The 27969-nt window shown below is 38.6% G+C and overlaps 1 protein-coding gene across 1 annotated transcript in view; it reads right to left on the bottom strand.

The window, feature by feature from the left end:
* LOC125816838 (chromatin remodeling protein EBS-like) overlaps positions 1 to 27969 on the bottom strand; it is a 950056-nt gene that overhangs the window by 654656 nt on the left and 267431 nt on the right. The window lies entirely within an intron of this gene.

Below are 27969 nucleotides of genomic sequence, written 5' to 3'. Positions count from 1 at the left end.
AGAATGCCGGTCTGCAATGTTGATTAGTGACATGGACTTGTCCCGCTTGATGGTCTATGCCGAACAAATGGAGGAGGAGAAGTTGAGGAAGAAAAGGGGTCATGAGGCCAAGAGGGCCCGTTTTGAGGGCAAGTTCCAAAGTCGAAGGGGAGGCCGGTTTCATCAAGGCAAGGGTCTTCTCATGCGCCCCATAAGGGGTTTGACAATGACATTCCAAGGGCCCAAGGTGTTGGTGGTATGGGTCCTATTGATGTATGTCCGAAGTGTGGTAAGGGCCATGGTGGCCCGTGCTTGAGAAATACCGGTGCTTGCTACAGTTGTGGGGAAATGGGGCACAAGGCAATGGATTGTCCTCGAAATCGCAACAAGGGTAAGGAGGTCCGTCCACAAGGTACCAATGCGGTTCCTTTGGGGATAGGAGGCTGACAAGATGGTGCCCCAAGGCACAATCAATTTTATGTTTTGCATGGGAGGCAAGGGGTCGATGGAGTCCCCGACGTCGTTATCGGTATGTTGAAAATCTCTGACTTTGATGTATATGCATTAATTGATCCGGGTGCCTCTCTTTCTTTTGTCACCCCCTTTGTTGCCAAAAAGTTTCATGTTGAGCCTGACTTGTTGCGTGAGTCATATAAGGTGTCTACTCCTATTGTTGCATATATTGTTGCTAGGAAGGTCTATAGAAATTGTCCTATTTGCATCTTGCATAAAATATTGCCTTGTGATCTTGTTGAGTTGAACATGGTCGATTTTGATGTTGTTCTTGGGATGGATTGGTTGCATGCATACTATGCTTCCATTGATTGCAGAACCCGTAGGGTCAAGTTCCAATTCCCAAGTGAACCCATTCTTGAGTGGGAGAGCCAAAATGTGGTAGTCAAGGGTAGGTTCATCTCTTGCATTAAAGCCCGTAAGTTGATCTCTAAGGGGTGTCTCTATCACCTTGTGAGGGTAAGGGATGTGGAGTCCAAAACCTTTCTTATAGAGTCGGTTCCGGTCGTAAATGAATTCCTTGATGTCTTTCCTAATGACCTTCCCGGTGTTCCTCCCGAAAGGGAAATAGATTTTGGCATAGACCTCCTCCCCGATACTCAACCCATTTCTATTCCGCCTTACCGTATGGCCCCGGCGGAGTTAAATGAGTTGAAGGAACAATTGAGGGACTTGTTGGAGAAGGGTTTTATTAGGCCTAGCCAATCACCATGGGGTGCACCGGTGTTGTTAGTGAAGAAGAAAGATGGGTCCCTTAGGATGTGTATTGATTACCGGCAACTCAATAGGGCCACCGTCAAGAATAAATATCCTCTTCCTATGATTGATGACTTGTTCGACCAATTGCAAGGGGCTAGCCACTTCTCTAAGATTATTGATCTTCGGTCCGGGTATCATCAAGTGAAGGTGAGGAAGTGTGACATTCCCAAGACAGCCTTCCAGACTAGGTATGGGCATTATGAATTTGTGGTCATGTCCTTTGGGTTGACCAATGCACCGACTATCTCCATGGACCTAATGAATAGGGTCTTTAAACCCTACCTTGATTCCTTTGTTGTGGTCTTCATTGATGGTATTTTAATCTATTCGCATAGCGAGGAAGAACATATGGGTCACTTGAGGGTTGTGTTGCAAAGATTGAGAGAGGAGAAGTTGTATGCCAAGTATGAAAAGTGTGAATTTTGGTTGAGGGAGGTTGCCTTCCTAGGTCATGTGGTGTCGGGGGATGGTATTAAGGTGGACCCTAAGAAGACCGATGTGATTAGAAATTGGCCTAGGCCATTGACCCCGTCGGATATTAGGAGCTTCTTGGGCCTAGCGGGTTACTACCGGAGATTTGTGAATGGGTTTTCTTCTATTGCTTCTCCCATGACTAAGTTGACACAAAAGAAGGCTAAGTTTGAGTGGACCGACGAGTGCGAAAGGAGTTTTCAAACCTTGAAAGATAAACTTGTGTCCGCTCCTATATTGTCACTACCGGATGGGCTTGAGGGATTTGTTGTGTATTGTGATGCTTCTAGAGTTGGCTTGGGTTGTGTCCTAATGCAAAATGGTAAGGTGATAGCCTATGCTTCTAGACAACTCAAAGTGCATGAAAAGAACTATCCTACGCATGACCTTGAATTAGCCGCGGTGGTGTTTGCTTTAAAGATTTGGCGTCATTAATTGTATGGGGTACATGTTGATGTGTTCACCGATCATAAGAGCCTTCAATATGTCTTCACCCAAAAAGATCTCAACTTGAGACAAAGAAGATGGCTAGAATTTCTTAAAGATTATGATATGAGTGTGTATTATCATCCCGGTAAAGCTAATGTGGTGGCGGATGCTTGAGTAGGGTGTCTATGGGTAGCCTAGATCATGTTGATATTGGTGATAGGGAAATGGCTAGGGAGGTGCATCGGTTGGCTAGGTTGGGGGTTAGGTTGGAAGAGGTTGGTAATGGTGGTGTGGTCGTTGTTGATGGTGCTAGGTCTTCCTTGGTTGATGAGGTGATAGCAAAACAAGATCTTGACTCTTCCTTGTTAGAATTGAAGGCCATGGTGAAAGAGGGCAAGGTGGAAGTTTTCTCCCAAGGGGGAGATGGTGCCCTTAGGTACCAAGGTAGGTTGTGTGTGCCTTGTGTTGATGGTTTGAGGGAGAAAATTCTTGAGGAGGCTCATAATTCTTCCTACTCCATCCACCCCGGTTCCACCAAAATGTATAGAGATTTGAGGGATGTGTATTGGTGTGGAGGCATGAAGAAGGATATTGCCAAATTCATCTCCGGTTGTCATAGTTGTCAACAAGTCAAGGCCGAACATCAAAGGCCGGGTGGTCTAACCCAAGACATAGAGATTCCTACTTGGAAGTGGGAAAAAATTAATATGGATTTTGTAGTTGGTTTACCCAAGACTAGAAAAGGTTTTGATTCTATTTGGGTGGTGGTTGATAGGATGACAAAATCGGCTCATTTTCTACCGGTAAAGACAACATATGGGGCGGAAGATTATGCAAGATTATATATTCATGACTTGGTAAGGTTGCATGGGATTCCTCTATCTATCATATCGGACTGTGGTACTCAATTTACTTCACACTTTTGGAAGTCCTTTCAAAGGGGTCTAGGTACGAGAGTTAAGCTTACTACGGCCTTTCACCCGCAAACGGATGGACAAGCCGAAAGGACTATCCAAACACTTGAGGATATGCTTAGGGCTTGTGTATTGGAGATTAAGGGTAGTTAGGATGATCATCTTCCATTGATTGAGTTTGCCTATAACAATAGCTATCATTCTAGCATTGGTATGGCTCTTTTTGAGGCTCTCTATGGGAGGCATTGTAGATCACCGGTTGGGTGGTTTGAGGTTGGTGAGGTGGCCTTGTTAGGACTAGATCTAGTTATGGAGTCTCTTGAGAAGGTTAGGATGATTAGAGAAAGGTTGAAGATGGCCCAAAGTCGCCAAAAGTCCTATGCCGATGTGAGGAGAAGGGCTTTTGAATTCCGAGTTGGTGATTGGGTCTATTTGAAGGTGTCACCCATGAAGGGTGTGGTTCGTTTTGGTAAGAAGAGAAAGTTGAGCCCAAGATACGTGGGTCCTTATAAGGTGATGAGGAGAATTGGCAAGGTAGCTTATGAGTTGGAATTGCCTAGCGAAATGGATTTGGTTCATCCGGTATTTCATGTGTCTATGTTGAGGAAGTGTGTGGGTGATCCGAATGCCATTGTGTCTCTTGATGTTGTGGGTGTTGTTGAAGATAATTTGACCTATGAAGAGGTTCCGGTCCAGATTTTAGATAGACAAGTGAAGAGGTTGAGAAACAAAGATGTGGCTTCCGTTAAAGTCCTATGGAGAAATTAGCAAGTTGAAAGTGCTACTTGAGAGGCCGAAGCGGACATGCAAAGGCGATATCCTTATCTTTTCCACTCCACTCAAGCCTAAGGTATTGATCTAAGCCCTTTATAAAATCTCAGGTCTTAAGTTTAGCCCCCATGTCATTGCATACATTCATGTTTAAGTTGACAAGTTCATTGTGGTTTTACAACTATGTTGAGGTTTTTGAAATAAGGTGTAAGTGCATTGTTGCATCCTTATATGGGCTGATATTGCCATGTTTGTGTTTCTCATATACGTTTCTTTAACATTCGGGGACGAATGTTCCCAGGGGGGAGATATTGAAACGACCCCAAAAATGCCCGAAAATGTGCTTCGAAAACACCTATAATTGTATTTTCCATATATCTCAAAATTTGTACATGATTTCGGAAATTCAACTTCATATTCTTATTCATGGGGTCAAATTGAGTGGGAGATGGGTCTAACCCGAAATTTAGAGCAACCGTATCAAAATTCAAAAATTGCAAAAAATGCGATTTGGAGGGTCAACTTTAAAAGGGCATATCTCTTAGCACACAAGGAACTGGAAGGGCCACCACCTATTAAATTAAAGCTCTTTGAGTTAGCTTTTCAACGCACTTGGTTTCACCTCATTCCGTGTTAGGATGAGGGAGTTATGACCATTTTCGTAAAACTTGTCTGTGCAGATTTGCAATTTCCAGTGAGCTCTTTTTTTGAGGCGGGTTGGGGACGCTTTTTATAAGAAGGGGATATGTCCCATAGTTAGTCATTTTTTTTAACTTCAAAAACACTCTCTAAGCCCTCTCCAAAATTCCACCAAGATCCTCAACCAAATTCAAACATATCAATCTCTAATTCCGGATTCAAGACTCAATCTCAAGCTTCAATTCTCCATTCCAATCTTCATCAAGGATTCTCCAAAGTTGAGGTATGTGGGTTTGATTGTGGAAACCTTCCTTTCCACAAGTCCAACCATTTATCCTCTATTTCTACTTCAAGGTTATGGGTCCTTATGGTTATTTATGAACTCTTGAAGTATGAAATTACTACTACACACCCTATTATGGTCTATTTTGCATATTATCATGAAATCGAATTATTATGTGATGTTTATGGTTTTCATGCTTCCATGATCAAATTATGAAGGTTCATATATATATATGTATGTTGTTGGTGGGCTGATTAATATGGATTTTGGAATTGGTTGGACTTAGTACTCTTGAAATACATGATTTTATTTACATGAACAGTAGCCCACCATGTGTTTGATAAAATGCCCATTTATAGAATTCTTAGGAAATGGAAGGTCCAATGTACGTCCTATGAGCCAGATGGTTATATAATTACTGAAATGATGTTGAAATGGACACATATATATGATTTTCTCTATATAAGTGTTGTGAGTCGACCAAGCCTAGCTAGGGGGGTTGTAGGCCCTGGTAACCGTATCGAGGGGTTGGTACCTTGGTTGCCTAGTACGGGGGGTAGTAGGCCCGTATAACCATATCGAGGGGTTTGTACCTTGGTCCCTAGCTCGGGGGGTGGTAGGCCCGGGTAACCACATTGAGGGGTTTGTACGTCTTTCGCCTCTCCAAGGGGGTGGTAGGCCTTGGAAATACTATATTGATGGTCACTCTCCACACATGTACTATGCCCCACTAAATATGATTTTTATGTAATCATCATTATACATATCATTTCATTAATATGCTATCTATCGGGTATGATTATGCATTTTGCCTATGATGTCCATCTATTGTTGCATTGCATTGCATCCCATATACTTAGTACATTCAAACGTACTAATGCATACTCTATGCCTACATGATGTCACCATGTAGGGACCGGAGCACCGCTTGACCATCCTCCTCCGCGTGGCAAATACGATTTTCTATCGAGGTTATTGGTGAGTTCTCCATTCCGGGGACGTTGCTTATGATCTCTTGCTATGTATAAGACTTTTCCTTTTTTGTTATGTATTGACTATGAGGGTGAGCCCGGTAGTTTGTCTTGGCCCCCGCTAAGTACCCATGTTTAGAGGTGGTGTTGGACAAGTTGTGTATTATGCTTGAGCTTGACTCATCTATGGTATTTATGTGTCATTCCCTTTTTTTTTCTTGCTCCCTTAGTCCCGATTTCCCCTTGATTATGCTTATCGCTTATGGTCATTTTAATTGTTTCCGCGACCAAGGATGTGTAATGATACGCTATGAGGCTTGTTTGGGGTTCCTTCGGGTTCCCCATTCGCCGGTCACGTCTAGGCCCTAGGCTTGGGTCGTGACAAGTACCCTACCTATGATCAAGAATTTATAGTTGTAGTGTTTCCATTAATGATATTGTATCACTACTTGTACAGGGTACATGTTGACATATTCACGGATCATAAGAGTCTCTAGTACTATTTCTAGCAGAAAGATTTGAATTTAAGGCAAGGAAGTTTGTTAGAATTGCTAAGAGATTATGATGTGAGTATTCTGTACAATCCAGATAAAGAAAATGTTGTGCCAGATTCTCTAAGCCGCAAGTCTATGAGCAATTTGACTGAAGTAGATACTGAAAAAATTGAGATGGTAAAAGCTCTGGAACAATTGTCTAATATACCGGTTCAATTGTTTGATACCGAAGATGGATGTGTTGTTGTTGAGAACACAACATAATCTTCCTTGCTAGAAGAAGCGAAGCAACGACAATATGAAGATGCAAAGTAGGTATTTCTTAGAGACAACATATTACAAGAAAAATATAGCGTATTTGATTGTGCACTAGATAGGGTTCTTAGATATTATAATCGACTATGTGTGCCTAATGTGGGTAATTTACGAGATCAAATTATGAGTGAAGCTCATTACTCTGAATATTCAGTACATCTAGGATCCACAATGATGTATCGGGACCTAATGCAACTTTACTCCTACGACGGGAATAAAAAAGATATTACACATTTTTAGCTCAATATTATAATTTTGAGTAGGTGAAGATTAAGCACCAAAGATCTTGAAGCCTAACTAAAAATAATGAGATACCAACATGGAAATGGAATTTAAATAATATGGATTTAATTTTAGGTTTACCTCAGTCGAGAAGGAAGTACAGCTCCACTCAGTGATTGCCAACATATTTAAAAAATTAGTGTTTCTTGGCAGTCATGATAACATATTTTGTAGAAGATTATGTAAAACTTTATATACACTTAGTTAGCCTACATAGCATTCTTTTGTCCATTATATCATATAGAGGTGTACAATTTACAGTGAACTTCTGGAAAACCTTTCCAAAATGTCTAGGTACCCAAGTGAGCATAAGTAATGCATTCCATCCTCAGACGGATGGATAGGCTGAACGCATTATTCATACACTTGAAGATATGTTGCATGCATGTGAATTAGACTTCAAAGAAAGTTGGGATGATCATATATCATTGATTAAATTTTCTTATAATAATAGTTTCACATGAGTATTGATATTGCTCCTTATGAAGCTTTATATAGGGAAGCGTAGATCGCCAATAGGTTGATTTTAACTCAGTGAGGCAAAATTATTGAGGCACGATTTAGTGCACCAAGCTAATGATAAAGAAAAGTTAACCCTCATTCGAGGACAAATGTTTTTAAGGAGGGGATGATTTAACAGCCCATATAGTTTAAGGCAACTAACTCACAAAGCTTAACACGTACATGTCAAAAATTATACGTTTTGCCTTACGTAGTTTGCTGATGAGTTTTCACGAGAATAAATTTTTAAATGGATGATCATATTGATTATTAGTTATATTACATTAACATAAGTGTTAAATTGAGGTTGGAGGACAAAGGAAGCCTTGGAACAACAGTACAAGTTGAAACTCTCCTTGAGACGAATTATTTCCTGTAATCTCATATATGTCAGACTTGGGTTACGTTTATCTCCCAATATATATTGTGTTAGACGAACTCTAATTAATCGAATTGAAGATATTTTGGTCTAGTATCAAATGAAAAAAATGTCTCATCAATACGACTTCAGAGTAAAATATATGCTTATTTTACTATGGACTGCGCAGAGGCATAAATTTGTTGTGTTGGGCACGTGGCTGGCACATGTTAAGTCAGTATAAATGTTTAAAAAGAGACATGTACGAGTTCAATTCATTAGAGACATATCTTAAGTTATTTTGGAAGCTCCTCTTTGTTGGTTCTTCAACCCCTCTCTTTTCCAAAATTCATAATTGAGAAATCAACCAAGAATCAAGTTTGGTGCTATAACCAAGATATGAATTCATACAAGTGTCTCCTTGGATTAACGGGATAACTTTTATCCTTGCTTAACGAGAGCTTAAAGGACTGTATGTTTTTCAATTCAGGTATGATCATGTTCCCCTCTCTCATATGTGTTGTTCTTTGTGTTCTAGCTATATTCTATGGGTAAGACTCATGTGACGATGATAGGAAGCTGTAAGTCCAAGTTTTGCCTATATTAATTGATGTTTTTGGTGAGGATGGAATTAGTGGAGTGGTATGGTAGCTACTAGTTAATATTTTTGAGTAATTTAAATGTAGTGTATTGATGTTAGAAATATGAGTGGTTGAAAACTATGAACACTGATCGGTTTGAATAGCTCTTGAGCTTACGCTCACTATGTGTTTGTTGAATTTATGACCCAACTTCCATCTATGGTTTCACTGCAAAAAGTTGAATTTTCATTGGTTGTTGGTTTATATTGAATGAGTAAGGGATAATTCAGTTGTTGTAGTACGTTAAAGGACTCAAGTCACGGTATGTAAAGGTTCCCCTTTCCTCCATTTTCACACACGATTCTACATCGTTGATAGGACTAGTACTCCATGTATTTTAAGTAATATTAAGGCATGGTATGATTTTGTTATAGGGTTTGTGAAGACATGATAAAATCTATAGTTGTGTAAATGTTTAAGATAAATCAATGTTACTCGAAAGGCAATATTTGTGTATATATATATATATACACACACACACACAATTGTTGTCGTAGTCATACATTTAATTAGGTGACCCCTTATTGTTGGCACCTTTAGCTGGTCCTATAGGTGTTTTAATTAAAAAGTAGTTGTTTATATGAGTTACATGTTTACGTGTAAGTAAGGTCAAAGAATTTATAACTACTTGTTCTTGTCTACATGATAAATTAATAATGGAAGTTCAATTTTATAATTATTGGTATGGGTAAAGGAAGCACATTATGGGTAAAGGACGCACCCTATGGGTAGAGTATACATTTACATATGAAGATCCTAAAGGTTAATGGATTAAATATAAATAGAAATATACATTCTCTAGATCAAGCTATATGCTAAGGTGACATAATATCTTTAGGTACACATCTTAACCTTCTAATGGTTGTTTAAGTATTGAGAGGTGTACTTATGTACAATTTGAAAGCTTTATATGTTACATATACATAGCTTCAATTCACGAGTCTTGAAAGGGCCTATTGAGGCCATAGTCTTTGAGGCAACTTGTGTATGTGCTATATTTATTTGAGATATTTTATATGATCCTGACCGGTGTAGTAGATTATAGTGATTATGAATTTATGTTACATTACCGATGTTAGCAGGTAGATATAGTAATAGTTGTATCAATAGTTCACCGCACCACCACGGTAGGAATTTCAGGTGGCTAGATAACCCCTTCACCCCACCACCACGGCAATCATGTCGAGTGGGGAGATAACCCACTCATTACACGTACATGGCAGGCATGTCTAGTGGATAGATGCTTAGTCAAACATTACACAACTGAGATGACCATCGTGACTGGGCAGGGTCACTTTATTGATAGGATTATCATAAAGTTCACTATTAAAGCAGTAGGATTGGTACATGTACTTGGTTGAATTCATGGATAAATGTTTAGTCATTGTTGGATTGCCACTTCCGGAGTGTCAGGCTGTTCCCATCACTATCTCTAGTTCACTATTTTTAATATACTTGTGTGCACAACTTTAAGCCCTACTTTCCAGTACATGTTGTTCGTACTGACGTCTCTCCGCTTGGAGGATGCTACATTCATGTTGCAGGTGTAGGTAGAGGCTCTAATTGTCAGTTGCAATATGAGTCCGACATCACCTGAGAGTTGGTATTCTCCTTTCATTCAGAAGCCATGTTCTAGTTTGGAAATATTGTGATTTTCCATTTGGTATGGGTTGGCAGGGGCCCTTCCCCATGACCTAAGTAGTTACTTTTTTTAGGATATTTGGACGAGAATGTAGAGTTTACTTCAGTTTGTTTTAATGGCCTTGTCGACTTTATGTTGCTCCGTTCGATTGTACAATGGCTTAGTTGAGCTTATGTTGTTAAAATTTAATTTAGTTGTGGCCTTTTCTATCTAGACGGCTATGCAAAGTGGCCTAGTTGGCCTAAGAAGTATAGTTGCAAATGTTATATAGTCGGCTTCTCGATTAAGTCTATATTGAGGACATTCGTGCCCTCCCAGTTTTGGGGTGTGACAGATGATTCATTTCCTAATTAGTTAGTAATGATGATGTCATGCTTCTATACCACAATATACTGATTATGCATACTTTCTTGTGTGTGGATTGATGGATGAGGGACTGAACAACTACCCAAAGAAGAATTCTTGTTTGATGTTAAAAAATATGTTTGGGATGAACCTTATCATTTTAGGGAAAGTGTTGATCATGTTATTCGGTGGTGTGTACCTAAAATAGAGGTGCGAGCCATTCTTGAGGCTTGCCATAATCCACCTGTTGGTGGGCATCATAGAGGTATTCATGCAACCTCCAAGGTATTGCAATGTGGTTATTATTGGCCTATGGTGTTTCACATTTGTCACGACCCTAGGGTATACCCCCTAGATGTAACAAGGTGTATAACACCCACAGAGGCCTCATACAAGCCACTTAGCATATCATAACATAAAGTAATAGAAATGAGCGAGAAGAAAAAACTTATTAATACAGTCAAAGTCTTTTATAAAAGCAAGCGGAAGTCTAACATGACATTGTCTCAATCCATATAAACATAAGAAAATAGAAATCTTGGGACACAGCCCATAAAATAGTCTCAAACATAAGAAAAAGACATAAATGAGATAAGGTGATCCAACCCTCGAACACAATGAGGACTCACCAAAGCTTCACTTCACAATCCTCTAGGAACCTAGCCACAAGTGTGTGAATCGGGAATGCCGGCTCCTACATTTGGTAAGAATGTAGGCAAGAGTATGCTTTAGTACCATCAAGTAATAAATATGATGGCTTGCATAAACAACATAACATAAGCATGAGTCAACAAAAGACATAAGGCATAGTAATAACCAACATATAATAAGTATCATAATGAAAGAGGAATACTCCCTGAAGTAACCTCACTTATCCTTATCAAAGACTTAGGTCATCCTCCTCTAGTCAAGCTTACATCAAGGAAGGCATATCTAGCAACACTCCAAGTTAATAAACTTTATAACATGATCTCATTAGTCATACTTACTTTTGAAGACATGGGGATTCACCTCAATGCCTAGTTCATAAATGCTAATGGGTATTCGCCTCTTCCCTTACTTACTTTTAGATTGTGGGTACTCTCCTCCACATAATTTCATAAGGAGCTTGGGTACTCATCACCAAGTCCATTTATCATAGTAAGAACTTGGGGACTCACCTCTTGTTCAATTCTAAGGTGTATGGGAAATCCCCTCATATCCTTACATGTGGAGGTCAAGGGTAATCATCTCTAGCCTCATAATTCATTAAGAATTTTAGTCTAGATTCATTTTAGTTGAACAATCCTTTCTACCTAGAATCATTCATGTGACTAACCCTATCACATTTATTCAATCATGCTTGTCAATTCATTATAGGAAATATCTCTTTCATACTACAACATCAACAATCAACAAGTCATAGTCTAGGCTCTTCTCTCAAAGCACTACATTTCATGATCATCATCTATGCTTTACTCTCTAGCAATTAACATCATGCTCATCATATAAGCTTTAATCTAAAGCAGTTCTAATCATAACTCATCAATCCTATAAGGAGATATCTAACCCATAGAGTTTCCCTCACATGGCATCAAGCCTAACATATCAATTCAACCCTAAAATCGTAGGATAGGCATTGGTACATGTAATTTCATCCTAACTACATGAAATTCTATCAATTTAATCATAAACAATCATAATCCACTCAATTGGATCAACATTCATCATAACTCACAACAATGGAAGAAACCCTAGCTAGAATTGGGGAAATTCTTCTCCAAATTGTGGAATTCTAGGGGACTCCATGGGAGGAAGGATTCCATGAATGAATAGCCATCATACCTTAATCACAATGCCCACAAAATCTTGAAGATTGGAAGACTTGATCTTGAACTAGCTTCAATCTTATATTTCTTCTTCTACCTTTTAGAAAGAGAATATTTGAGAGAGGATTTGGGCTTTCTTTTGTGATTTGAGAGAATGACTTAATTGGGGGATTTTGGGGGTTAAAAATAGTTATATAGGTGGTCTTAGTGTAGGTAAAACGTTACCACTTTAATTTAATTAAAACCATAAAAGATCTGTATGTCCATAAAATAACTGCTAGGCATGATCTACGAGACCATGACCGACGAACCGTGGATTGACCTACGGTCCGTCCTAATCAACCGTGATTGGGGGATTAGAGACTTCAAAATTGGGGTCAGGAGAGACAGACCCCAAACCACGGACCATTGACCCATCAACAGGTCCTCGGTCCTGGCGTGGGTCACTTTTCTTGACAGTTCTCATGGTGCCCTATCCACGACACCTACCCACGGGGCGTAGGTCTAACCATGTGGTGTGGTTGAACCTCCTGGGTCACACCTGCAGTTTTTTCCTAAAGCTACTTTTTTCCTAATTTCCAATCCGGGGTGTTACATTATCTCCCCTTTGGGATCATTCGTCCTTGAATGTAATTCTAAACAAAAGGATTCAAGACTAGCATCCCATCATACATGCAACTCATCTAAATGCACACAACTAAGGAGGAAACATCAACTCCAATCTCTACATACTCAATGCACCACAAGGCAGTAGGAACTACATCTAACAACCCAATATGCATGAAATTTCGGATTCTTACACTTAAGGAGGAACTACCTTCTCCGGACTCAAAACAATGTTCAACACAATCTCATGGATCTCATATGCAATTCAATTTCAAAAAGCACAATTTCAAGGTGGAAATGTCCATTCCAACTAAAATATGTTCAATATCTCATCTCATGAAGTCTATAAGCAACTCATACTCAATACTCAACAACATGAGGAAAATAATGCACAGAAGCCATTTTCTTTCAAAACTTATGTTTTTCCATGAACATGCATTTTTTAAGGAAATCATGGAAACTCTAATACACACATGACTTCAAAGATAAGCAAACCAAGATGAATTCATTACCTCAAGCTAGAATAGGAGGAAACAGATGAGGATATTGGGACTAAATATCGGGCACGGGCTCCCAAGTAGCACCCTCAACTAAGTGGTTTCTCCACAAAACCTTCACAGAAGCTATTTCGTTGTTCCTCAATCTCTTAACTTACCGGTCTAGAATCTCAACCGGAGCTTCTTCAAAAGAGAGATTTTCATCAAATCCCATCCCTTCAAGGGAAATTATAGATGTTGGATCTCAAACACATTTCTTAAGCATAGAGACATGGAAAACAGGATGCAGCATTGCCAACTCATTTGGCAAATCAAGTTCTTATGCAACCTTACAAATACGTCTCAAGATTTGATACGGGCCCACGTATCGGGGACTAAGATTCCCTATCTTGCCAAATATCTTCACACCCTTCATTGGTGAGATTTTTAAATACACCTAATCATTAACCTCAAACTCAAGGTCACTCCTTCTAACATCGGCATATGATTGTTTTTGGCTTTGGACGGTTCTCAACCTCTCTATAATGAGCCGGACTTTCTCCATAGCCTCAAGAACTAATTCGGGTCTAATCAACGCAACTTCACCCACTTCAAACCACCCTATAGGAGATCTACACCTCCTACCATAAAGAGCTTCAAAGGGGACCATACCGATGCTAGAATGGTAGCTATTATTATAAGCGAACTCTATCAATGACATGTGATCATCCCAGCTTCCCTTGAAATCGATGAAATATGCTCTCAACATATCCAATAAAGTTTGGATGGTTTGCTCTGCTTACCCATCGGTTTGTGGGTGAAAAGTTGTGCTAAGCTTAACCTTAGTGCCAAGTCCCTTTTGAAATTACTTCCAAAACTGAGAAATAAACAGAGTACCTCTATCAGAGATAATGGACAAGGGAACACCATGTAATTTTACCATTTTTATCAAATACAACTTGGCATAATCTTCCGCTGGATAAGAAACCTTGACGGGAAGGAAATGTGCCAATTTTGTCATCCGCTCTACCACCATCAAAATAGAGTCATGTTGGCGCTGAGTGTGAGGCAAACCAACTATAAAGTCCATATTTACATCTTCCCACTTCGAATTGGTAATGCTAATATCTTGAACTAAACCTACCGGTTTTTGATGCTCAACCTTTACTTGTTGGAAATTCCGATATTTGGTGACAAATACCGCAAAATCATTCTTCATCCCGTTCCACCAACAGACTTCTCGTAAATCACGGTACATCTTAGTGGCTCTCGAGTGAATGGAATACGGTAAACCATGGGCTTCTACCAAAATTTGTTTCCATAGCTCATCAACATTTGGAACACATAATCGACCTTGGTACCTAAGTACCCCATCTCCCCCTTGGGAGAAGCGAATACTCAATCGGGCAAATCTATGCACATCTCGTGCCAACTCTTTTCTATGTACCTCCAACATGTTTAACACTACCCATGGATAACCTACTAAGAGTATCCACTACTACATTTGCCTTTCCAGGGTGATAAATAACACTCATATCACAGTGCTTAAATATTCCAACCACCTTCTTTGGCAAAGATTAAGATCTTTTTGGGCAAACACATATTGTAAGCTTTTATGGTATGTGAAAACATCAACATGGATCCCATACAAATAATTCCTCCAAATCTTAAAGGAAAATACCACCGCCGCTAATTCAAGGCCATGGGTAGGATAGTTCTTCTCATGTACTCTTAGTTGCCTTGAAGCATGGGCAATCACCTTACCATTTTGCATCAACACACATCCCAACCAAACTCTAGAGGCATCACAATATACCACAAAACTATCCATTCTTTCTGGTACTGTCAACACCGGATTGGAACTGAGCCTATCATTCAACTCTTGGAAACTTTTCTTGCGAGCATCCGACCATATAACTCTGGCCTTCTTTTTAATCAATGTTGTCAAGGAAGAAACAATGGAGGAAAATCCCTCAACAAACCTCCTATAATAACTGGCCAAGCCCAAGAAGCATCTAATATATGTCGGTGATAGAGGTCTAGGCCAACTCTTGACTGCATTCATCTTAATTGGATCTACCTCAATGCGCTTGCTTGAAACAGTATAGCCTAAGAAAGCCACGGACCTCAACCAAAATTTGCATTTGCTGAACTTTGCATAAAATTGACTTTCATTAAGGATTTACAACACAATCCTCAAATGACTAATGTGATCATCCTTGCTCCTTGAATAGATCAAAATATCATCGATAAACACAATCACGAACATATCAAGGTATTGTCTAAACACCCTATTCATCAAGTACATGGAGGCCGCCGGAACATTAGTCAACCCAAACGACATAACCAATAACTCGTAATGGCCGTTTCGGGTTCTAAAAGTCATTTTCAGAATATCATCCTCTTACACCCTCAATTGGTGATAACTCGATCGGAGATCAATTTTAGAGAAATAACTTGCCCCTTGAAGTTGATCAAATAAGGCATATATTCATGGAAGAGGATACTTGTTCTTGATGGTCACTTTGATCAATTGCCAATAATCAATACACATATGGAGTGAACGATCTTTCTTCTTAACGAACAACACAAGAGCACCCCATGGAGAGATACTCGGTCGGATGAAACCCTTATCCAATAGATGCTTCAACTGTTCTTTTGGAAACTCTTTTACCACCGGGACCGACTCAAGAATAGGAGTTTAGGACTCCACATCCCTCACCCTCAATATATGGTAGACACAACCCTTGGAAATCATTTTTCTAGCTTTTATGTAAGAAACAAATTGACCTCTAGGCATAGAATTTCCCCTCTTCAACTCAAGGATAGGGTCATTTGGAAACTAAAACTTGACCACTCTAGTCCTACAATCAATAAAGGCATAGCAAGAATGCAATCAATCCATGCCCAAAATAATATCGAAGTCAATCATATCAAGTTCCAACATCTGCTAGAGTGACTCTATGGGATAAGGAAATGGGACATCTCCTATAGACACTTTTAGCAACCACAAAATAAACAACGGGGGTAGAAATAGAAGAAGGTTCTAACAACACCTCATGGAGCACATCAAACCTCATAGCTATATTAGGGGTCACAAAGAACAAAGTTGCCCCAGGATAAAGTAAATCATACACATCTATATGAAAAACTTTTAACATATCGGTCCCCACATATAGGGAGTTCTCTTGATCACCTATAGTTTGGAGAGCATAGAAAAGGTTTTGCTTAGGAGCATTACCACTTGAGCCACTTGGACCAGATAAAGGGTAGGGTTGAGCCCTAAGACGAGTGTCTCCATCATTCTTAGTAACCGACGGGAAACCCCTTATTTTATGATCCATTTATCAACACCCGAAACAAGCATTAGAGCCCGTTAAACACTTCCCTTCATGATTTCTCCCACATTTAACACAAGTAGGCATCAGAGGCCTACTACCATCTCCATGCGGTTTTGGATTAGACACCCTCTCACTCTTTGGCCTCGAAGGAGCATTTGTAGAACATTGCACCGTGAACCTTTGTAGGAATCTAGAGCGACCCGTCCACCGGACCTGACATGTGAATAGTTTCCATCATCCACCCAAGCCCTTTTTACTAATCTAGATCTCTCCTTGAGTTGTTCTTCCTCAATTTGTTGGGCATGCACCACAAGGCGAGAAATTTCCATGTCATGGACAAACATAGGGGTACGACACTCTATGAAAACCAAGTCGGACACTCCCAACACAACTTACTCATCTTGGCCGTACGACCTACCACAATGGAAGGAACATACTTGGATAGTTGAGTGAACCTCAAAGTGTATTCCCTTACACTCATATTTCCATGCCTAAGGTTGATGAACTCAAGTACCTTGGCCTCTCTCGTCTCAAGAGGGAAGAATCGATGAAGAGATGTACTTTTGAACCTTTCCCATTCTATGGGACCCGCTTCCACCAGCCTTGCCTCTTTCCATTGATTAAACCAAATCTAAGCAACCCCTTTGAGTTGGTAAGCGGCTAGCTCCACCTTCTCTACCAAAGTCACACCTTGATAGCAAATACCTTTTAGACCTCGTGGATAAACTCTTGAGGGTCTTCCTCAACTTTGAGCCATTAAATTTATGAGGGTTCATTCTTGTAAAATCCCTCACTCTTGCCTCCACCATACCCACATTTGGATTCAAAGGGATTACCACCTCTCTATTGGCTTATGGCGTCACGACTTCAGCAAACACTCGGAACACCGATCTAAACTCCACATTGGTCACATTCTCATTCAACGGGTCAATAAGAGCATCAAGAGGAGCTTGGGGAGGAACCTGAGGATGAACCTCTTGCTCAGCATTGCTTTCCTCAAACCTTCTAGCGTTAGCCCTTCTAGTAGTCATATCCTGAAAACCATCAAGCACAGGTTAGAAGAAAGAATTATATAGTTAAACTCCACGGCATGACTTAGACAAGTGAAAAAGTGAAATTTCCTAAACATCTAATAGCCTCCTATACATAAATGTTGCATGCTTCACACTTATGAACAAGACTTTACTAGACATGGTTTTGAGACATCCTAGAGCCATTCTAAACCTTGTGCTCTGATTACCAAGTTTTTCAAGACCTAGGGGTACCCCCTCGATGTAACAAGGCATATAAGACCTCGAGAGGACTCATACAAGCCACTTAGAATATCATAACATAAAGTAATAGAAATGAGCGGGAATTAAAAACTTTTCAATACAAGTGAAGTCTTTCATAAAACCAAGCGAAAGTCTAACATGACTTTGTCTCACACCATCTAAACATAAGAATATAGAAATCATGGGACCCAACCCATACAATAGTGTCAAACATAATAGAAAGACATAAAAGAGATAGAACGATCCAATCCCTAAACACAATGAGGACTCACCAAAGTTTCACTTCACAATCCTCTAGGAACCTAGCCACAAGTGTGTGAATCGGAAACACCATCTCCTTCATTTGGTAAGAATGTAGGCAATAGTATGCGTTAGTACAATCAAGTACTACATATGATGGCTAGCATAAACAACATAACATAAGCATTAGTCAACATAAGATAAAAAATATTCATAATCAACACATTATAAGCATCATAATGAAAGAGGCATACTCCCTGAAGTAACCTCACTTATCCTTATCCAAGAGTTAGGTCATCCGCCTCTAGTCAAGCTTACATCAAGGAAGGCATATCTAGCAACACTCCAAGTCAATCAACTTCATAACAAAATCCCATAATTCATACTAACTTTTTAAGACATGGGGATCCGCATCAACGCCTAGTTCATAAAGTCTAATGGGTATTCACCTCTTACCTTACTTACTTTTTGATTGCGGGAGTGCCTCCATATTTTCATTAAATGATGCGGGTACTCACTTCCATATCATTTCATAAGGAGCATGTGTATTCGTATCCATGTCCATTTATCATAGTAAGAACGTGGGGACTCACCTCTTGTTCAATTCTGAGTATGGGAAACCCCCTCATATCCTTACACTGGAGGTCAAGGGTAATCACACCTAGCCTCATCACTCATTAAGCATTTTTGTCTAGATTCATATTAGGTAAGCAATCCTTTTAGCCTAGAATCATTCATGTGAGTAAACCTTTCACATTCATTCAATCCTACTTATCAATTCATAAATAGAAGTATCCATTCCATACTACAACATCAACAATCAAGAAGTCATAGTCTCGACTTTATTCTCAAAGCGCTACATCTCATGATCACCATCTATGATTAACTCTCAAGAAATTAGCATCATGTTCATCATATAATCTTTAACCTAAAGCAATTCTATTCATAACTCATCAATCCTATAAGGAGATATCTAACCCATAGAGTTTCCTTCATATGGCATCAAGCCCAAAATATCAATTCAAACCTAAAATCATAGGATAGGATTGGGTACATGTAATTTCATCCTAAATACATGGAATTCTACCAATTCAATCATAAATAATTAGAATCCACTCAATCGGATCAACTGTCATCATAACCCACAACAATAGAATAAACCCTAACTAGAATTGGGGGAATTCCTCTTCAAATTGTGGAATTCTAGGGGAATCCATGGGAGGAAGGATCCCATGGATGAAAAGCCATCATAGCTTAGTCACAATGCCCACAAAAGCTTGAAGATTGGAAAACATTATCTTTACCTAGCTTCAATATCCTTCTTCTTCTTCTTCTTTTACCTTCAAGAGAGATAATATTTGAGAGAGGATTTGGGTTTTCTTTTGTGATTTGAGAGAACGACTTAATGGGGGATTTTGGAGGTTAAAAATACTTATTTAGGCAATCTAGGTCTAGGAAAAACGACACCACTTCAATTTAATTAAAACTAAAAAAGACCCTTAAGTCCCTAAAATAACTAACAAGCCTGATACACGAGACCATGACAAATGGATCATGGATGGACTTGCGGTCTTTCCTAGTCAACCGTGATTGGGAGATCAGACACCTCAAAATTGTGGTAAGGACCTACCGACGCCAAGCCACGGACCGTCGACCGATCAACGGGTTGTGGGTCCTGACGTGGGTCACTATCCTAGACAATTCTTAGGGTTCCCTATCCACGACACCCACCCCCAAGGCATGGGTCCAACCACGTGGAGTGGTTTATCCTAGTGGGTCACACTTGCAGTTTTTTTTCCTAAAGCTACTTTATGCCTCGTTTCCAATTCGGGGTGTTACATTGTTGCTTATGCCTTTTGTAAGATTTTTGTGCAGTGCTAGATGAAATGGAGTATTTAAAATAGGCATGAACTTCTTCTTTCTCAAAGTGGAGTTCTTTGATATATTGGAAGTTCTTTTGATGGGACCCTTTCCTAGTTAATTCGGGAACAATTATATCCTACTGATAGTGGACTATGTGTCAAATTGTGTAGAAGTCACGGTATTGCCTAACGAAGAGAGGAGGAGTTTCACAATGTTCCTTAAAAGGTATATTTTCATAAGGTTTAGGATCCAAAGAGCCATTATAAGTGATGGTCATTCCCATTTTCGTTATCACTATTTTGAAGTTCTTTTATCAAAGTATGGGGTAAAACATAAAATCAGCACACCATACCATCTCCAATCGAGTAGGAAGGTTGAAGTGGCTAACCGGCAAATAAAGAATATATTGGCCAAAATAGTAAATTTTAGCTGAACTGATTGGTCTAGAAAACTTGATGGTGAACTTTGGGCCTACAAAACATCCTTCAAGTCCCCCCATCGGCATGTCCCCTTACCAATTAGTGTTTGGGAATGCTTGTCACATGTCTATTGAGTTGGAGCACAGTCTTATGGGAGATTAAGAAAGGTAAACTTAAATTAGGAGATAGCTTCAAGGAATCGTGTTGACCAGCTACTTGAACTAGATGAATTTCGGTGGAAGGCTTATGAGAGCTCCACACTCTATAAGGAGAAAGCTAAACTTTGGTATGACACCAAAATCCTACACTTGGAGTTTCGGGTAGGTGGAGCTAGTTCACCTTTTCAATTCAAGATTGAAACTTTTCCCGGGTAAGCTAAAGTCAAAGTGGACTGGTCCATACAAGGTGACTAGGGTGTATTGAAATTGAAGATGCCAAGGGTGCGAAATTCAAAGTCAACGACAGATGATTGAAAGTCTATTTTAGGGAAGGTCTTGATGTAAGAGTTATTGAAGTTGTGTACTTGGGTGATGCGTGAAAAGCTTGTCATAATTGTTTTAGTGTATTTCAATTATGTGTCTCACTTGTGCAGGATGGAAAGTAGATAGTCGACATATACCCCAGGTCGACAATCCACCGAATCCACTAGGCGAAGTCCCAACGAATTTGCTCTTTGGGTAAGTCAACCATTATGGAAGTACTGTCAATTTTGGCGATGTACACCCCTATATCGATGATCCGCTAATTTTTTTGGGTGAACAAGACTCAATTCGCCCATATGGCTGAATAATTTAAGGGGGGCGGGTACTGTCAATATCGCTGATGGACACAACTAGTTAGTGATTCGCCTATTTCCATTTGGCGATCAACCTTTAACTCACAAAATTGGTCAATGATTTCTCAAGTTTTACATGCATGGTCACTTATCTCTCCCAGTTCGGCGATCTGCCGATCCTGTCAGTGATCCTTAACCATTTGTTGACTTCTTAGCAATTTGATCACTCTTCATACGACCGTGAGTCATTCAATCTAAGCCTATTTCTTTCCATTATTTGCATTGCTGATAATGAATATTTCTTTTAGGTAGGGTATGACGCACATATGGTGCTATCCTATACTAGATAGTGTTAGTTTCACTTATGTCTTTCTATAAGCAATGTTGATGAGTTTAAAATGGTCTTCATGAATTGATTCAAATTGTTGTGAAAGAGTGATTATGTCGAATATTTTGCCTTAGATAGTACTCATGATGAGAAAAATATGTAATATGTGTGTTGTAAGAAGAAATTGATAAGGCTGAACTATTGAATGATCTTTTTTATTCTTGTGTTGACTAGCTGATTTTTTATGTGAGTCTTGCAATTAACCTCACACGTAAGCTTTTGATCTTGTAAGGGTGTGCTCAATAATTGTGTTTCATGTGCCTTGTGTGGTTAGTTTTTACATGAAATATGTCATGCCCCAGGGGTGCCCCCTAGATGTAACAAGGCAGATCGAACCCTGAAAGGCACCATGTAAGCCGCTTAGCATATCATAACATAAGCATAAAACAATAAAGAGTAAAACCGCATTTCAAGTCAAAATATTTCATAAAGGAAAGCGGAAGTCTAGACTTGTCTCAACATAGCCATCTATTACAATACTTGAATCAAATAGAGACACAACCCATACAACATAATCCGTAAAGGAAAATACAAGAAAAGAACTACAAAGATAATGTACGTCCTCGAATCATGAGGACTCACCAACAAGCTTATGAGAATAAGAGAATCCAAGCTTTAGCCACTATGATGACCACCTTGAGAACCGAACCCTACACTTGTGGAAAATGTAGGAAAAGCATAAGTTAGTACAAAAATGTATTAAGTATGATAGTCATGCATAAAAACCATGAAAACATGCTAAAAGGGGCATTTTAGTTGAATGCATGCAATTTACTAGGTTAAAAAATCATTTGGAAGATAGTGGAAAAGCATAAGTCATAAGCATATTCATTACATAGATCATCATAACATAAGCCGAACATATCATAAATACCCTCAAAGCGTACTTGTGCAATGCATGAATAAGACCCCATAATCTCACTCATGCTAAGTATAGCCTCTTGAGTAACTATAGTGCATAATTCATATTCTTTTTCATACTATTGTCATAATGGGGGAATAAGCCTTAACTGACATAGACCATGTGAGCTTAACATAGAATCCGGTGTCTACCCCACACCGAAAAGGGGTTGTCCAACTTGCCTAAGGTAGAACCATACTCTTAGCTTAGGTGGATCCACTAGCTAAATAATCTATCAGGGCACATAGTATATGGGATATGGAGATTGCTACTAGAAACCCGGACATAACTAACGTAGAAGGTTTCCATCTCATGCGATACATACTTTGGGAACCCGGAATCAACTAAGATAGAAAGAACCCACTGGGAAAGCCGGACTCAACTAGTGTAAAAGCTTTCATTGGTAAGCCAGACTAACCTAGCATAAAATGTTCCATCTCATATTCATATCCACTCGGTGCGAAGCATTAATTCCCACGGATTACATATTAAGACTTGTCTTAAGTTCATATTCATGGAAGAATGTCTTGACACTTAATCCAACATAATTCATACTATCGCTCATAGATTCAATAGGTATGAATAGCCTTTCAACCTTAGAATCATCATACTGTGAGAAACCCTATCACATCATATCATATTCATACATAGGTGTATAGAGGAGAATAGCCTTTCAACAACACACACGAGATTATAATCATGATAACTTTACTATCAAAGTGTTCTTAAAAGCATATACATAAATCTCATAATCATGCATAATTCTCATACTTCGCCCTTCAAGGATCACATATAATATTCAATCAACACATCTAGAATTACTACATTAGACATTGATAATAAAATGATTCAAATAACTCAATTACTACAAACATAATCTTTCGTCAATTCACCCACATCACAAGGTCATAAATTAGAAATATAGATAGGTCCTGGATTCTTGGGGATTTCAACATAATCATATGAACTACTTCATAAAACATAAACCATAAGCATATGCATGGATTCTTAGGAATTTCAACATAAATTAGAAATATATAGATAAGACATAATCCAAATCAAATGAACTACTTCATGAAACATAAACCATAAGCATAAGACACTATATAATAATCATAATAAGCAAAGTGTCCAATATAAGCATCATATAAGCCTATTGGGTCTTAGTCATCCATACCATAATATAACCATTCTTAAGTAACATCAAAGAATGCATGGTCAAAGCATGAATAACATCCCATAATACCACCCATGCCAAGTATCCCTTTTTGGTTATCTTAATCATAGTGTATATATATGGTCAAGTCGTTAAGCTTCATTCTAGCATAAGGGCAACATACTTCTCAGTAACCTCAAAGCACACTTCTGCAATGCATGAAAGGCATCATATACTACCCTTCACACTTAGCATAACCTTGAAGTCATCCTAGTCATATTAACCCTGTTGTTGTCTTACTATTGGCTAACTTCATGTAGACAAAAGAACTATCACCCTTAGTCAATCATATCTCGGAAGGCAACTATGGAAACAACCCAAGCTACATTAAATCATATAAGAGAATCCTTCATAACTAGTCTCAAGTCATACTTGTTTAATGTATGGATAGCATCCCATAATACTACCCACATTAAGTACCCCTTTAGACTATCAAGAATGCTCACTAGTTAGGGACTAGTCCCTCTAAACTATTTACCTCTAATCATATAATATACTTCTCTATTTAGTACTAGCCAGTCACAACCCTTGAATGAACTCTATTTCTCAGTTCAAGGCTACCAAGGAATAACCCCCTAATAGGCTAGACCACGCAATCATGCCACTAACATAACTATATTAGGCTAAGATAACTACCTTGGAAGACACGCTAACATGCAATTCCAAGCTACTCTAGGAAAGGTACAAGTGTCTGATCCGAGCTACCATGAAAAAAGTCTAGACCAACTAAGTAATGCTACCCTTACAAGTGTACTATAATACAAATGCAAGTTATTCTAAGGAGAGTGTGATTCTCACTCCTAAGTTATCCTTAGGACAGTATGAGTCCTCAATCCCAAGATACCATGACTAACCTAATTCAAGCTACCCTTGAAATGCATCGTACAATGCAAAGTCAGGCTACCCTTAGGAGAGTATAGATCCTCAATCCTAAGCTGCCATGAAATGCCCTTGGCCAAACCAAGTAATGCTACCATGAAAGCATCCTTATAATGATCATTCAAGTTGCCCATAGGAGAGTAGAAATCCTCAATCTTAGGCTACCATGACTGCATCTAACTCATGTAATCCTTGACATGCAATCTATAATGCTAAGCCAAGCTATCCTTAGGAGAGTGTAAATCCTCTATCCGAAGCTATCCTATCTTGGTCTAGTCTTACCAAGTCAAGGAACACATGAATGGATCATATATCACAACTTCAAGCTATTCTAATCTAACATGCTTGGATTCGTTTTAGGTTACTACATCAACCTAGAATCATTATATGTGAGAGAACTCGAACCTCCTAGCATATTCATGTCTAACTATATAAGAGAGAAGCAGTACACAACAAAATCACATATTATTGGCTCCCAAAGCCCTAACATTTATGGGTACAAGCCCTACTTTCAAGCTTTACTTCTTAATCTCATCATTATACCAAGATTTCAAGGTATTTCAATCACATTCTTTTTTAGTAGGTGATTCTAGTTATGATTGATTCATAAAGGTTCAATTCTAACTTCCCAAGTCATGATCCATCATATTCAATGAAGTCTAGTTCAATTCATGATTATATGTTCCTAACCTTGAACAATTACTACACATGACATTGATTTAGAAAGATAACCTTCGAACCTTCAACTTTTCCTCTAATGGCATAAACCCACAAATATCACATTCATCAATTTGGATTAGGGTTTACCATAGAAATCAAATGAAATCATCATAATATCATAATTCAATGATAATACATAAACTACTTCATGAAACATAATCCATAACCATAAGCATGGATTCTTGCGGATTTCAACATAAATTAGAAATATAGTTATAAGACATAATCAAAATCATATGAATTACTTCATGAAACATAAATCATAAGAATAAGAGACAATATAATAATCATGCTAAGCAAAGTCTCCAACATAAGCATCATATAAGCTAAATTGTCTCTTAGTCATCTATACCATAATAAAACCATTCTTAAGTAACCTCAAAGCATGCATGTTCAAAGCATGAATTACATTCCATAATATCACCCAAGCCAAGTATCCCTTTTTTGGTTTTCTTAATCATAGTCTATACACATGGTCAAGTCTTTAAACCTCATTCTAGCAAAAGGGCACCACAATTCTAAGTATCCTCAAAACACAATTGTGCAATGTAAGAAAGGCATCCTATACTACCCTTCACACTAAGCATAACCTTGAAGTCATCCTAGTAATATTAACCCTCCTATTGTCTTACTATTGGCTAACTTCATGTAGACAAGGGAACTATCACCCTTATTTAGTCATATCTTGGAAGGCAACTATGGAAACAACCCAAGCTAAACTATATCATATAAGAGAATCCTATAAAACTAGTCTCAAGTCATACTTGTTTAATGTATGGATACCATCCTATACTATTACCCATATTAAGTACCCCTTTAGACTATCAAGAATGCTCACTAGTTAGGGACTAGTCCCTCTAGACTATATGCCTCTATTTATATAAGGTACTTCTCTATTTTGTACTAGGCGAGTCACAAAACTTGAATGAACTCTATTTCTTAATTCAAGGCTACCAAGGAATAACCCCCTAATAGGCTAGACCACTCTATCATCCCACTAACATAACTATATTAGGCTAAGATAACTACCTTGGAAGACACGCTAAAATGCAAGTCCAAGCTACTCTATGAAAGGTACAAGTGTCCGATTCGAGCTACAATAAAAAATGTTCCTAACCTTGAACAATTACTAAACATGACATTGATTTAGGAAGATCACCTTTGAACCTTCAACTTTTCCTCTAATGGTATAAACTCACAAATATCACATTCATCAATTTAGATTAGGGTTTACCAAACAAATCAAATGAAATCATTATAATATCATAATTCAATGCTAATACATAAACTACTTCATGAAACATAAACCATAACCATAAGCATGGATTCTTGGGGATTTCAACATAAATTAGAAATATAGAGATAAGACATAATCCAAATCATTTGAACTAGTTCATGAAACATAAACCATAAGCATAAGAGACGATATAATAATCATACAAAGCAAAGTCTCCACCATAAGCATCATATAAGCATAATTGGCTATTAGTCATCTATACCATAATAGAACCATTGTTAAGTAACCTCAAAGCATTCATGTTCAAAGCATGAATTACATTCCATAATACCACCCAAGCCAAGTATCCCTTCTTGGTTATATTAATCATAGTCTATTTCCATGGTCAAGTCTTTAAGCTTCATTCTAGCATAAGGGCACCATACTTCTAAGTAACCTCAAAGCACACTTGTGCAATGCATGAAAGGCATCTTGTACTACCCTTCACACTAAGCATAACCTTGAAGCCATCCTAGCCATATTAACCCTCCTGTTGTCTTACTATTGGCTAACTTCATGTAGACAAGGTAACTATCACCCTTAGTCAATCATATCTTGGAAAGAAACTATGGAAACAACCCAAGCTAAACTAAATCATATAAGAGAACCATTCATAACTAGTCTAAAGTCATACTTGTTTAATGTATGGATAGTATCGCATACTACTACCCATATTAAGTACCCCTTTAGACTATCAAGAATGCTCACTAGTTAGGGACTAGTCCCTCTAGGCTATTTCCCTCTATTCATATAAGGTACTTCTTTATTTAGTACTAGGAAAGTCACAACCGTTGAATGAACTGTATTTCTCAATTCAAGGCTACCAAGGAATAACCCCCTAATAGTCTAGACCACGTTATCATCCCACTAACATAACTATATTAGGCTAAGATAACTACCTTGGAAGACACACTAACATGCAAGTCAAAGCTACTCTAGGAAAGGTAAAAGTGTCCTATCCGAGCTACCATGAAATAGTTCTAGACCAACAACGTCATGCTACCCTTACAAGTGTACTATGATACAAATGCAAGTTATCCTTAGGAGAGTATGATTCTCAATCCTAAGTTATCCTTAGGAGAGTATGAGTCTTCAATCCCAAGTTACCATGCCTAACCTAACTCAAGCTACCCTTGAAATGCATCATACAATGCAAAGTCAAGCTACACTTAGGAGAGTATGGATCCTCAATCCTAAGCTACCATGAAATGACCATGGCCAAAACAAGTCATGCTACCATGAAAGCTTCCCAAAAATGCTAATTCAAGCTACCCATACCAGAGTATAAATCCTCAATCCTAGGCTACCATGACTACTCCTAACTCATGTTATCCTTGACATGCAATCTATAATGCTAAGCCAAGCTATCCTTGAGAGAGTGTGAATCCTCAATCCCAAAATATCCTATCTTGGTATAGTCATATGAAGTCAAGCTACTCATGAAGGGATCATATATCACAACTTCAAGCTATTTTAATCT

Source organism: Solanum verrucosum, unplaced genomic scaffold (genome assembly GCF_900185275.1).
Source record: "Solanum verrucosum unplaced genomic scaffold, falcon-dt-bn FXZP01000084.1, whole genome shotgun sequence".
NCBI classification, from domain to species: domain Eukaryota; kingdom Viridiplantae; phylum Streptophyta; class Magnoliopsida; order Solanales; family Solanaceae; genus Solanum; species Solanum verrucosum.
The sequence above is the reverse complement of the archived record's forward strand: the minus strand, read 5'-3'. Positions and strand labels throughout refer to the sequence as shown.